Source organism: Phyllobates terribilis, unplaced genomic scaffold (genome assembly GCF_046119375.1).
Source record: "Phyllobates terribilis strain yellow unplaced genomic scaffold, ASM4611937v1 Scaffold_1__5_contigs__length_1240528914, whole genome shotgun sequence".
Classification (NCBI taxonomy): domain Eukaryota; kingdom Metazoa; phylum Chordata; class Amphibia; order Anura; family Dendrobatidae; genus Phyllobates; species Phyllobates terribilis.
Window position 1 is genome coordinate 817,633,910 of NW_027362761.1, and position 12,644 is coordinate 817,646,553.

The 12,644-nt window shown below is 45.6% G+C and overlaps 3 non-coding genes across 3 annotated transcripts; all 3 read left to right on the forward strand.

Moving 5' to 3' along the window:
• The first annotated feature begins 557 nt into the window (after positions 1-557).
• TRNAK-UUU (transfer RNA lysine (anticodon UUU)) lies at positions 558-630 on the forward strand. Its single transcript has one exon. It is a non-coding gene; the product is annotated as a tRNA-Lys (tRNA).
• Positions 631-11,468: 10,838 nt separating this feature from the next.
• TRNAK-UUU (transfer RNA lysine (anticodon UUU)) lies at positions 11,469-11,541 on the forward strand. Its single transcript has one exon. It is a non-coding gene; the product is annotated as a tRNA-Lys (tRNA).
• Positions 11,542-12,518: 977 nt separating this feature from the next.
• TRNAK-UUU (transfer RNA lysine (anticodon UUU)) lies at positions 12,519-12,591 on the forward strand. The gene has a single exon. It is a non-coding gene; the product is annotated as a tRNA-Lys (tRNA).
• Positions 12,592-12,644: the final 53 nt, after the last annotated feature.

Consider the following 12,644-nt stretch of genomic DNA (forward strand, 5'->3'; position numbering starts at 1 on the left):
TCATGTGGATATGAGGATTAACACTACTTTGGCAATTTTATGACTTGTTTTCTGCATTTTTCCCTCTGTAGACTCTATGTCTAACTTTCAGTACTCTTTAAGCTGATGGATGGAAACTAGCAGCTATGATGTCTCCCATAAAAAACACACAGAATCAGAGTGATTCCTACTTTTTTTTCTTTGCAGCACATTTAGCAGTACCAATATGAAAGTCAAAATTAATCAATACTGAGCTGTGTGAATGTGAATTCAGCTTTGGAGTAAACTAAATCAACCGCTTGATGATGCAACTTCACCTGCCTTTAACTGCCCAAATCTGATAGCCTTTCACTGGGCTGAATACTCATCATTCCTCTTCCCCTGTTTCCTATACATAGAGTATAAAAAGAGATGTAACCTGACACCTCATTATGCTGTCAGACTATGTGCTGGCAGACTATGTGCTGGCTTTGGTTTTGGGTATGTACACACATATGAAAAAAATCAACATATCTGAAGATACATTTAGATGAATCGGAAGCAAATCTTGAAAAATGTGCTAAGTTTGTTCAGAAGGAGCCTGGATAGCTCAGTCGGTAGAGCATCAGACTTTTAATCTGAGGGTCCAGGGTTCAAGTCCCTGTTCAGGCATTAAGCTTTTAAATCTCAACAGATCACTTTGTATTGTTTAAATCTCAGCTTGTGCTTGAAGATTAGTTGCATGCTTAATTCACTTGTATGACATGAGAAATAAAATGCTCTTTTACACTAGAGAAAAAAACATGTCTTTGAATATGTCCAAATTCACGACAAATCATTGATTATGTGCTTGGTTTTGGCTTTCAACAGTCATATTGGATGATAATGTTTCTGAGTAAACTTAAATATGGACAGAGACATTTTTTTTGAAAATGTTGCAAAAGTGCACTTAGAAAGAAACTGGATAGCTCAGTCTGTAAAGCAACCATCTTTTAATCTGAGGGTCCATTATTTACGTCATTGCTAGTGTTGAGCCACCCCCGTAGTGTTCGAGTTCGGTTCGGTTCGTCGAACACCCGTATGTTCGCCGAACTGTTCGTCGAACTGTTCGTCGAACACCTTCGAACACCGTTAAAACCAATGGCAGGCAAACAAAAACACATAGAAACACATAGAAAACACCTTCAAAGGTGTCCAAAAGCTGACAAACTGCTCAGAAGACACAACTAACACATGGAAAAGTGACAAGTACATATAGTCATGCGAAAAGAAAAGAGGTGGAGGAGTAAAAGGAGGGGGAGACACAGATATAGGCATGTCATGCCCTTCTAAATTCCAAAAAGTGAGAAGCCGAGACGGCCAGTCCGCTCCTGCCCGTGCCACCTCCGTGTCGCCGGGTTTGTGCCAGAGCCGCGGTGAACCCTGACGGCCAGCCCCCCTCTCCCAATACTGGTGCCTGTCCGCTGGTGGGTCGAGAGAGCCCCCCTGTGGTGGAGGCAGCTCTAAGCTTTTTAATTTAAATTGTCCCTCTAATTTGAATGAATACACTTTAAATCCATTTACAAGGATCTATTGGAGGGCAAGTCTCATGCCAGCAGCCGCGTAATTCCAGCTCCAGTAGCGTCCACTAAAGCTGCTGCAGTTAAAAAGCTTTTATAAGGATCGAGCTCGGCTGTCCACCGCAAGGCATCCTAGTGCCAGTCCCAGCCCCTATGCCTTGGGGTGCCTCCTGATGCTCTTCACTAAGTATCCCGTGGTCCCGAAGCATTTCCTTTGAAAAAATTAAGTGTCCAAACTACAGGTGGTGTAGCTTGCTTAACAGCCGGGATAATCCGCTGACTAGCAGACACTGCTACTAGGCACAAAGTATTTCCTGGATGCTGAGAAAGCATTCCATAGAGTCTCCTGGCACGCCATATATGATTCTCTTAAAAAGCTTGGGGTAGGTGTCTAGGGGACCCTTTTATAGCCAAAATCACGGCCCTGTATCACAATACGTCACCTAGGCTGAAGATAAATGGAACTGTAGCACCGAGGGCTCGGTTGCTACAGACGTATTGCACCTCACCCAGAGGTGTGATATCTCACTCTCAGATAAGGATGGAGTGTGGATCAGGACCCGACACCTGCATGCATTACACCACATTGCCGTGGGGCAGGGCGACCAATATGCCCCTGAGATGGGCACGACAGTCCCTGTCCCTGGCTGGAGTGGGGGGAGGGAACACTGAGGAAGGGGAACCCTGCAGTGCAGGAGCAGGGAGGAAGCAGTTCCTGGGTGCATTGAGAAGGGAGTATAAAAGGTGGGCACCATCTTAGTTCAGTGCAGAGAAGTCTGAGCAGAGGTGGCAGGGAGCAGGGGCTCTGCATGAGCTCTGCTCCGGAGGCGGGCCTAGTAACAGAGGCCCAGGCCTGCAAGAGGGGGAAGGAAGGAAGAGGAGCGGAGAAGGCTCCAGGAACGAGGAATGAAGGGATCCCAGGGGTGCGGACGGGCGAGTCGCCACCGCACGCCCGAATCCACCTGCGTGGAGGGGTCAGGCCAAAGGGGGAGACCGGTCCCCGAACTAGTGGAGGCAGGAAACGACCCTCAGCTAGAAACCGGAGGCTCTGACATTTTATGTGGCGCAGCCCCTTGCTCCACCCGCTAGGAAGGCACCACATAGGGTCAGGGAAACTAGCGCCAAGTTTACCAAGAGGAGGCCCGAGGCAGCCGGACAGAAGTGTTGGTAAGAAAGGCCAGACAAAGGACACACAAAGGGGGTCCTGTGAAGCGCTCCAAAGTTATCTGGGAGTTGTCTGAGCCCCTCACCTGGTGAGCACAGTACGACGTGGGCAGCCGTTACCTGCAGACGTGGTCTGGATAATAAGAACTGTGAGTAAAGGCCCTGAACTGCATCACTGACTCCGTGTCGTTACTGCTGCTGCCCTGCACCATCACCCCCATCCTCCGCATACACTGCCCTGAGGCTATACTCCTCCCGTGGGGAGTTATGCTACGCTCTGCTGCACCCACAACACCAGCCTTAGCGGTCTGCCCTGTAGCGGCGGTTCACTCTGACCGCAATCCACGGGTGGCGTAGTCGGACATTTAAACATCAAAACCACATAAATAGTTCCGCCACTGGTTTGACCGCCCTGAGCCACGGAACCGGATCGCCGCCACGAAGACTACAACCACCAGCATCCACCAAAAAGGGTCCGGCTCCGGGTGTCCCAAGGCCCAGGGGGTGCGTCAGAACATTTTCATCACCTTTCACAATCACCAATGGGACAAGGCAGGGATGTCCTCTGTCCCCTCTCTTATACATCCTAGTGACGGAGCACCTGCTCTCATCAATTCGCCATAACCCCAATATTAGGTGGATTGAGGTGGGAGGCACCGAGTACAAGTGCTCTCTATTTGCTGATGATGTCCTAGTATATATCACTCAATCACATATATCCATCCCTGCTGTTATGGCTGAAATAGATCACTTTGTTACATGGTAAAATTTTAAAATCAATGCAGCGAAGTCTGAGGCCCTCGATGTCTCCCTCCCTAAATCCATATAGGATTCCATCCAGTCCAACTTTCCCTTTGCCTGGCCCTCACAGGGTATCAAATACTTAGGAATTCCTATTCATAGAGACCTCTCCCATCTATGTTATCTTAATTTTGGGCCCTTTATTGAACAATTCCATACAGACCACGGTTGGCAAGTTAGAACTGTAAGATTCACTACGTGAACCACTGGTGTTTTGTGGAAAAGCACATGTACACCGCGTTCCAAATTATTATGCAAAAAGTGTTTAGGAGTGATAAGGGAAGAATTTGTTTGTTTGTCAGTTAAACTCATTGATGGTGATGTGTGTCAGGGGTCTTTATATCACTGTAAGCAATTGCAGACACCTGTGCTAATTAGTTTGGCAGGTGTGTCCAATGAAAGGCAAGACTACTTAAGAAGGCTCTCTCACATTATTAAGCAGCCTACATTTTCTGCCAAAATGGGAAAGAAAAAGGATGTGTCGGCTGCTGAGAAGCAACAAATTGTGGAGTGTTTAGGTCAAGGCATGACTACAATCAACATTGTGCGATGATCAGGATGAAGTGTCTTGGCAATCAAGAAGTATGTAGCTGATTCACAGTACACACGTGTGCGTGCTGATAAGGGCAAATTGAGGACTCTTTCCTACAGGCAATTACGTCAGGTTGAAACAGCAGCGGCAAAAAAGCCTTGTCATAGCAGCAGACAAGTTTTTGAAGCTGCTTGTGCCTCCAACGTCCCCCGAACAACAAGATGCAGGGTCCTTCAGAGGTTTGCAGCTGTGCATATGCCATCCTGTCGACCTCCTCTATCCACTTCACACAAGCAGAAACGGCTCCAGTGGGCCAAACATTACATGAAGACTGATTTCAAAACTGTTTTGTTCACGGATGAGTGCCGTGCAGCGCTCGATGGTCCAGATGAATGGAGTGGAGGATGGCTGGTTGATGGACACCCCACGCAAACACGGCTACAGCGCCAACAAGGAGGAGGTGGAGTAATGTTTTGGGCTGGAATCATGGGGAGAGAGATTGTCGGCCCCTTTAGGATCCCTGAAGGTGCTAAAGATGAACTCCATAATGTATGTGGATTTTCTCAAACAGCACTTCCTGCCATGGTTCAAGAAGAAGAACCGTGTATTTCACAGCAAGATCATTTTTCTGCATGATAATGCACCATCTCATGCTGCACATAAAACATCTGCATCTCTGGCTGATATGGGCATAAAAGGGGACAAACTTATGGTGTGACCCCCATGCTCCCCTGACCTCTACCCCATTCAGAACCTTTGGAGCATCATTAAAAGGAGTGTCTATGATGGCGGGAGGCAGTTCACATCTAAGCAACAGCTCTGGGAGGGTATTCTGTCCTCATGCAAAACAATTGAAGCAGAAACCATCCAAAACCTGACAAATTCAATGGACGAGAGAGTTCAGAAGCTCCTTTCGAACAAGGGGTCCTATGTGAAAATGTAACATCACCTAGAATAAAGTTTTGAGTTGAAAACTGTTTGATTTCAGTTTCTAACAACCTGCTAATGCTTATAATTTCAAAAATGACCATTTTTTTGGTCTTTATTAAAATGAAAAGGTTGATCGAAAAGTTTGGGGGATCTAAGAGTGTGGCAACCCAGTAGTCATGATTACTTCGAATTCTGACAATATGAGGGTCATGCTGCAGGTAGTGCAGCAAGAAGGCACTTATGTGTCTTGCGCATCTCGGAGCCCCAAAATTATTTTCCGGGCTAGATGCAGCTAAAAATTATTTTTAATTTTAAATCTGGTGAAGCTTATTATAGATGGCCTAATAGGATCAGTGCTGCACACTGCTACAAAGCCCAAATTATTTTCCAGTCAAGATACAGATAAACATGATTAGTAATTTGAAAGCTTAAAACGGTTGGTAGGGTGATTTTAACCAATCATCAAGCTTTTACTCTCCCCAGGATGACACAGGGGTAGAAAAGTCGTTTCGGATCCATGATTTGTTCATCTTTATGAACGTGAGTCTGTCTACATTATCAGTGGAGAGCCGCGTGCGCTTATCTGTCAGCACACCACCAGCAGCGCTGAACACACGTTCAGACAGAACGCTGGCTGCGGGGCATGACAAGATCTCCAAGGCGTAAGTGGCTAGCTCCGGCCATTTATCCAGATTGGAAGCCCAAAAAGAGCAAGGGTCCAGTGACACAGTCGTGGCTTCAATGTTTACTTGGAGATACTCCTGTACCATCGTCTCTAGGCGTTGACTATGTGTCAGACTTCTTGTCTCCTGTGGCCTTGCAAAGGATGGGCTAAAAAAGTGGTGAAATGATTCCGCAAAATTGATGTTACCAGCAGATACTGTGGTTCTGTTACGGTTTGAGTGCTGAACACTTGACGGTCCCACGGTTGGCAAGTTGGAACTGTGAGATTCACTACGTGCACCACTGGTATTTTGTGGAAAAGCACATGTAAGATTCTGCAACAGTCTCTGCTGATACTCCTGCATGCGTGCATCCCTTTCTATGGCAGGAATAATTTCTGCAAATTTACTTTTGTACCGGGGATCTAACAGTGTGGCAACCCAGTAGTCAGGATTATTTCTAATTCTCACAATTCGAGGGTCATGTTGCAGGTAGTGCAGCAAGAAGGCACTCATGTGTGTTGGGCATCCAGGAGCACCAAGTCCCTGTTGTGTTGGTGGCGAGGTAGCAATCATGCTTCCTTCCTCTGTCCTCTCCCCCCAACCTCGCACAACAGAAATGTGATCAAGGTCTCCGTCATCTGATGAGTCTTCCATCAGTTCGTCCTCCACTTCTTCCTGGGCTCCTGCACCTTCCTCACTAGTTTGGCTGCTACCATGCGCCCTGGTAAAATCATCTCCCCCACCCTCACATGCCTGCCGCCTTGGTGCTGCCGACCGTCTGGACCTTGCAGATGTTAGCCCTTCCGCATACAACTCCTCCTCCTCTACTTCCTCCACCTCCTCTTGTGCCACCACCTGACTCCGAATTCTGTTTAACATGTGCTCCAGCATGTAAATCACCGGAATAGTCATGCTGATAATGGCATCGTCAGCACTAAACATCTTCGTCGCCATTTCAAAACTGTGCAGAAGGGTGCATAGGTCCCTGATCTGAGACCACTCCTCCAGCGTGATTTGCCCCACCTCTGAATCTCGTTGGCCCAGGCTATACGTCAGAACGTATTGCACCAGGGCTTGTCGGTGCTGCCACAGTCGCTGCAACATGTGCAGAGTTGAATTCCACCGGGTAGGCACATCGCATTTTAGCCGGTGAAGTGGCAGGCCCAACGACTTCTGTAGAGATGTAAGTCGCTGAGCTGCGGGATGCGAACGGCGGAAGTGAGCACACAGCGACCGTGCCCTCTGCAGAAGGCCATCTAGTCTGGGATAGTGGGCTAAAAATTGCTGGACAACCAGGTTCAACACGTGAGCCATACAAGGCACGTGTGTGACATTGCCCCGGCGAAGGGCCGCACCCAGGTTTGCAGCATTGTCGCACACGGCCTTCCCTGGTTTCAGGTCCAGTGGAGACAACCATTCATGAAATTGGTTCTCCAGAGCTGACCACAACTCCTCAGCTGTGTGACTCACATTTCCCAGACATTTCAATGTAAAAACCGCCTGATGACATTGAGCCCTACTGCCAGCATAGTAAGGAGGTGTGCAGGATCCCTTCTGCGCAGTTAGAAAGCTTGTGGCATGACCAGACAGGCTTTGGGTGCAGGTGGAAGACCGAGAGGAGGTTGAGGAGGCAGAAGCAGTGGAGGAAAAATGACATAAAGAGGATTGACGCACAACTCGTGGAGACGGCAAGACTTGGACAGCAGCCCCTTGTCCTGCTGTCACCATAGTTACCCAGTGCCCAGTCAGCGACATGTAACGCCCCTGTCCATGCCTACTCGTCCAAGTGTCTGTGGTGAAATGCACCCTGTCACACACAGAGTTTCTCAAAGAAGCGGTGATGTTGTGTGCGACATGCTGGTGGAGCGCAGGCACACCTTTCTTTGAGAAGTAGTGCCGACTGGGCATCTGGTACTGGGGCACTGCGACGGACATAAGGTCTCGAAAATCCTCTGTGTCCACCAGGCGGAAAGGCAGCATTTCTGTAGCCAAGAGCTTGCAGATGGTGAAATTCAACCTCTTAGCTTTCTCATGGCTAGGAGGAAATGGTCTTTTACTTGTCCACATCTGAGGGACCGAGGGCTGGCTATTGTGCTTAGACGGGGTTGATAAGGGTGTCCCCGGCAAACTGCCGGTCTGTGAGGAAGATGCAGGCGGACATGTTAGGTTGCCTTGATCCAAAGGTGGTGCTATCGATGTCGGACAGCGCTCAAGACCAGCTGGTGTTACCACTTCCAAAGAAAATGATGACCTGCCAATCACGCTGGCTGTTGCGGGTAAAGAGGTGGCAGGTCTGCGCCCCAAAACAGGTGTGACTGCTGTCCCCCCAGTCACAGAGGATGAAGAGGCCGCGGATGCACAAGATATGGCAGACGGTGGTTGGCCCGGCCGGCTAGACCGCATTGTAGCACACTGAGCTTCCCACTGCAACTTATGCTTCATGTCCATGTGCCGGTTCATGCATGAAGTACTCAAACTATGTATTTTTTGGCCTCTACTTAGCTTTTGCTGACAAATGTTACAGATAACACGAGTTGGGTCATCTTTATCGATCTGAAAAAATGCCCAGGCTATGCAAGGCTTAGCACCCATGCGACCTGAAGAGCCACCACGACTTGTGGTGAGAGGCAGAGTTGTGTTTGAGGATGCAGTTGTTGACGTGCTTCCAGTACTACGTCTCTGTCCAGGAAGGCGCAACCTGACCTCGTCGTCACTAGCATCTTCCTCCACCTCCTCTGCTGACCTCATCTCTTGGCTGACTGTGGGTTGACAGTAAGTGGGATCTCCGACCTCATCATCATCACCCTGTGCGTTATCACACCCGTCGTCCTCAGAGCCAACCTGTTCCTGCCCTGACAAAAAACTAAAGTTGTCGCTCCAATCAGGTATTTGAGTCTTATCATCGTCTTCCTCATTGTCTCCACCAACAGGAGTTACAGTTTGGGAATGAGGGTCTACATTATGGTCAGAACCTTCTGCGTCTGGTCCTGGATCCGACTCATAAAGATTCTGGGCATCAGTGCAGATCATTTCCTCGTCTGGATTCACAGAAGCGCTGGAGTCGACCTCTGATTCCCAGGCTATAGTATGAGTAAACAGCTCTGCAGACTCAACCATCTGTTCTACCTCATACTCAGACGGGCAGCTGGAGATTTGGGAGCTGTGAGGAAGCAAGTGCGATTTGGGTGACACCTTTGAGGACTGGAGTATTTGTGATGTTGAAGTTGATGTGGAGGAGAGCCCACTTAAAGGAGCACTTGATATCCGTTGAAGCACCTGCTGTTTTTGTGCCTCATCTGGAATTTGTAGCGATTGGCGTGGCCGTAAGAAAGGGATCTTATCACATTGTCCGCTAAAAGAAGTAGACATTTTAGTTTGGCTGGAAGATGGTCTTTCTTCTGCACCTACCCCACGGACACAACCTTTTTTCCCCTTCCCAACACGCCTATTCCCCTTTCCACCAGCAGCAGGCCTTTTTCCACTCATTTTGGTGGTTAACTAATTCACAACTCTGGAGTTGTTTGCACAAAAAAACAATGGATGGTAACCGAGCAGAGCTGAGTGGCCAAACTGTGGAATTAGGCCAAAACTATTGGCTGGGTTAGATGCAGAAAAAAATTATTTTTAATTTGCAACCTGATGGAGGTCAGTATAGATGGACTAATAGACCAAGTCCCACACACTGCTAGAAGCCCAAATATTTTTTCAGAGCTAGATGCAGAAAAAAATTATTTTTAATTTGCAACCTGATGGAGGTCAGTATAGATGGACTAATAGAACAAGTCCCACACGCTGCTAGAAGCCCAAATATTTTTTCAGAGATAAATGAAGAAAAAAATTATTTTTAATTTGCAACCTGATGGAGGTCAGTATAGATGGACTAATAGACCAAGTCCCACACACTGCTAGAAGCCCAAATATTTTTTCAGAGCTAGATGCAGAAAAAAATTATTTTTAATTTGCAACCTGATGGAGGTCAGTATAGATGGACTAATAGACCAAGTCCCACACACCGCTAGAAGCCCAAATATTTTTTCAGAGCTAGATGCAGAAAAAAATTATATTCAATTTGCAACCTGCTGGAGGTCAGTATAGAAGGACTAATAGAACAAGTCCCACACACTGCTAGAAGCCCAAATATTTTTTCAGAGCTAAATGAAGAAAAAAATTATTTTTAATTTGCAACCTGATGGAGGTCAGTATAGATGGACTAATAGACCAAGTCCCACACACTGCTAGAAGCCCAAATATTTTTTCAGAGCTAGATGCAGAAAAAAATTATATTCAGTTTGCAACCTGATGGAGGTCAGTATAGATGGACTAATAGAATGATGCTATGCCCAAAAGATTTTACTTCACTAGGTGCAGTAAAAAAATTGGTATTCTATACACAGGTGGTATATCTTGCAACACAGATAGGCTACTCCACTGACTAACACACTCTGCAATAGGCCAAAAAGGATTAGCTTTGCTAGATTCAGCCAAATGCTGAGAAAAAAACTTGCACAGCACTGGCACAGACCTGCCTGGCAAAAACTGATAGGAACTGATGTAACCTAGTCCTGAAAAGGACTCCAATTACAATTAGTCTTTACTCCCACAATCTATCTATTTAAGAGCACAGACCTGCCTGATAAAAGTCGTAGGAAATGCTGTAACCTAGTCCTTAAAAGGACTGCAATCACAACTATTCCCTACTCCCAAGCTATCTGTATATTTGTGCGAAAATTGGCTTGAAATTAACAAGGTATAGCGCACACAGCAACAGCGGTGCCGTCTAACACGCAGCTGCAGCAGTGAGAAAATGGTGGCGACGGGGAAAATGGCTTGGTCTTATAGGGCAAGGACATGTGACATACACTGCCAATCACACATGCCCTTGCTTGTGTGAAAAAAAGCACTTCGCTCCGTGTGTGCGCTGCTGATAGGCTGACAGATTGCACCTCCCCACTGCAAATGCGGGAAAGAGAAAAAAAAATGGAGATCTTCATTGTTCCTGCAGAGATCCATCCCCTGCCCCGCTGTACACTCAAACTGCGTATTAACATTAATTTTCATCATTACTGAGAAAAAATCCAGTTATGATTTTGGTGCACGAACAGTTATCGAACATAACCTCGAACAGCCGAATTTTTCTCAAATTGTTCGTGTTCGCCGACCGGCTCGAACACCGCCCAAAACAGCTCGAATTTGAGATTGGCGAACAGTTTGAGTAGAACAACGCTCATCTCTAGTCATTGCTCAGTTTTGAGGCTTTTTAACCTAGACCTATCATTTAGCTTTGTTTAAATCATTCCTAGCTTTTCAGAAATAAATGTCATGTGGATATGAGGATTAACACTACTTTGGCAATATTATGACTTGTTTTCTGCATTTTTCCCTCTGTAGACTCTATGTCTAACTTTCAGTACTCTTTAAGCTGATGGGTGGAAACTAGCAGCTATGATGTCTCCCATAAAAAACACACAGAATCAGAGTGATTCCTACTTTTTTTTCTTTGCAGCACATTTAGCAGTACCAATATGAAAGTCAAAATTAATCAATACTGAGCTGTGTGAATGTGAATTCAGATTTGGAGTAAACTAAATCAACCGCTTGATAATGCAACTTCACCTGCCTTTAACTGCCCAAATCTGATAGCCGTTCACTGGGCTGAATACTCATCACTCCTCTTCCCCTGTTTCCTATACATAGAGTATAAAAAGAGATGTAACCTGACACCTCATTATGCTGGCAGGCTATGTGCTGGCTTTGGTTTTGGGTATGTACACACATATGAAAAAAATCAACATATCTGAATATACATTTAGATGAATCTGAAGTAAATCTTGAAAAATGTGCTAAGTTTGTTCAGAAGGAGCCTGGATAGCTCAGTCGGTAGAGCATCAGACTTTTATTCTGAGGGTCCAGGGTTCAAGTCCCTGTTCAAGCATTAAGCTTTTAAATCTCAAAAGATCACTTTGTATTGTTTAAATCTCAGCTTGTGCTTGAAGATTAGTTGCATGCTTAATGCACTTGTTTGACATGAGAAATAAAATGCTCTTTTACAGTAGAGAAAAAAACAAAAAACATGTCTTTGAATATGTCCAAACTCACGACAAATCATTGATTATGTGCTTGGTTTTGGATTTCAACAGTCATATTGGATGATAATTTTTCTGAATATACTTAAATATGGACAGAGACATTTTTTTTGAAAATGTTGCAAAAGTGCACTTAGAAAGAACCTGGATAGCTCAGTCTGTAAAGCACCCGTCTTTTAATCTGAGGGTCCATTATTTACATCATTGTTCAGTTTTGAGGCTTTTTAACCTAGACCTATCATTTAGCTTTGTTTAAATCATACCTAGCTTTTCAAAAATAAATGTCATGTGGATATGAGGATTAACACTACTTTGGCAATTTTATGACTTGTTTTCTGCATTTTTCCCTCTGTAGACTCTATGTCTAACTTTCAGTACTCTTTAAGCTGATGGATGGAAACTAGCAGCTATGATGTCTCCCATAAAAAACACACAGAATCAGAGTGATTCCTACTTTTTTTTCTTTGCAGCACATTTAGCAGTACCAATATGAAAGTCAAAATTAATCAATACTGAGCTGTGTGAATGTGAATTCAGCTTTGGAGTAAACTAAATCAACCGCTTGATGATGCAACTTCACCTGCCTTTAACTGCCCAAATCTGATAGCCTTTCACTGGGCTGAATACTCATTATTCCTCTTCCCCTGTTTCCTATACATAGAGTATAAAAAGAGATGTAACCTGACACCTCATTATGCTGGCAGACTATGTGCTGGCTTTGGTTTTGGGTATGTACACACATATGAAAAAAATCAACATATCTGAAGATACATTTAGATGAATCGGAAGCAAATCTTGAAAAATGAGCTAAGGTTGTTCAGAAGGAGCCTGGATAGCTCAGTCGGTAGAGCATCAGACTTTTAATCTGAGGGTCCAGGGTTCAAGTCCCCGTTCAGGCATTAAGCTTTTAAATCTGAACAGATCACTTTGTATTGTTTAAATTTCAGCTTGT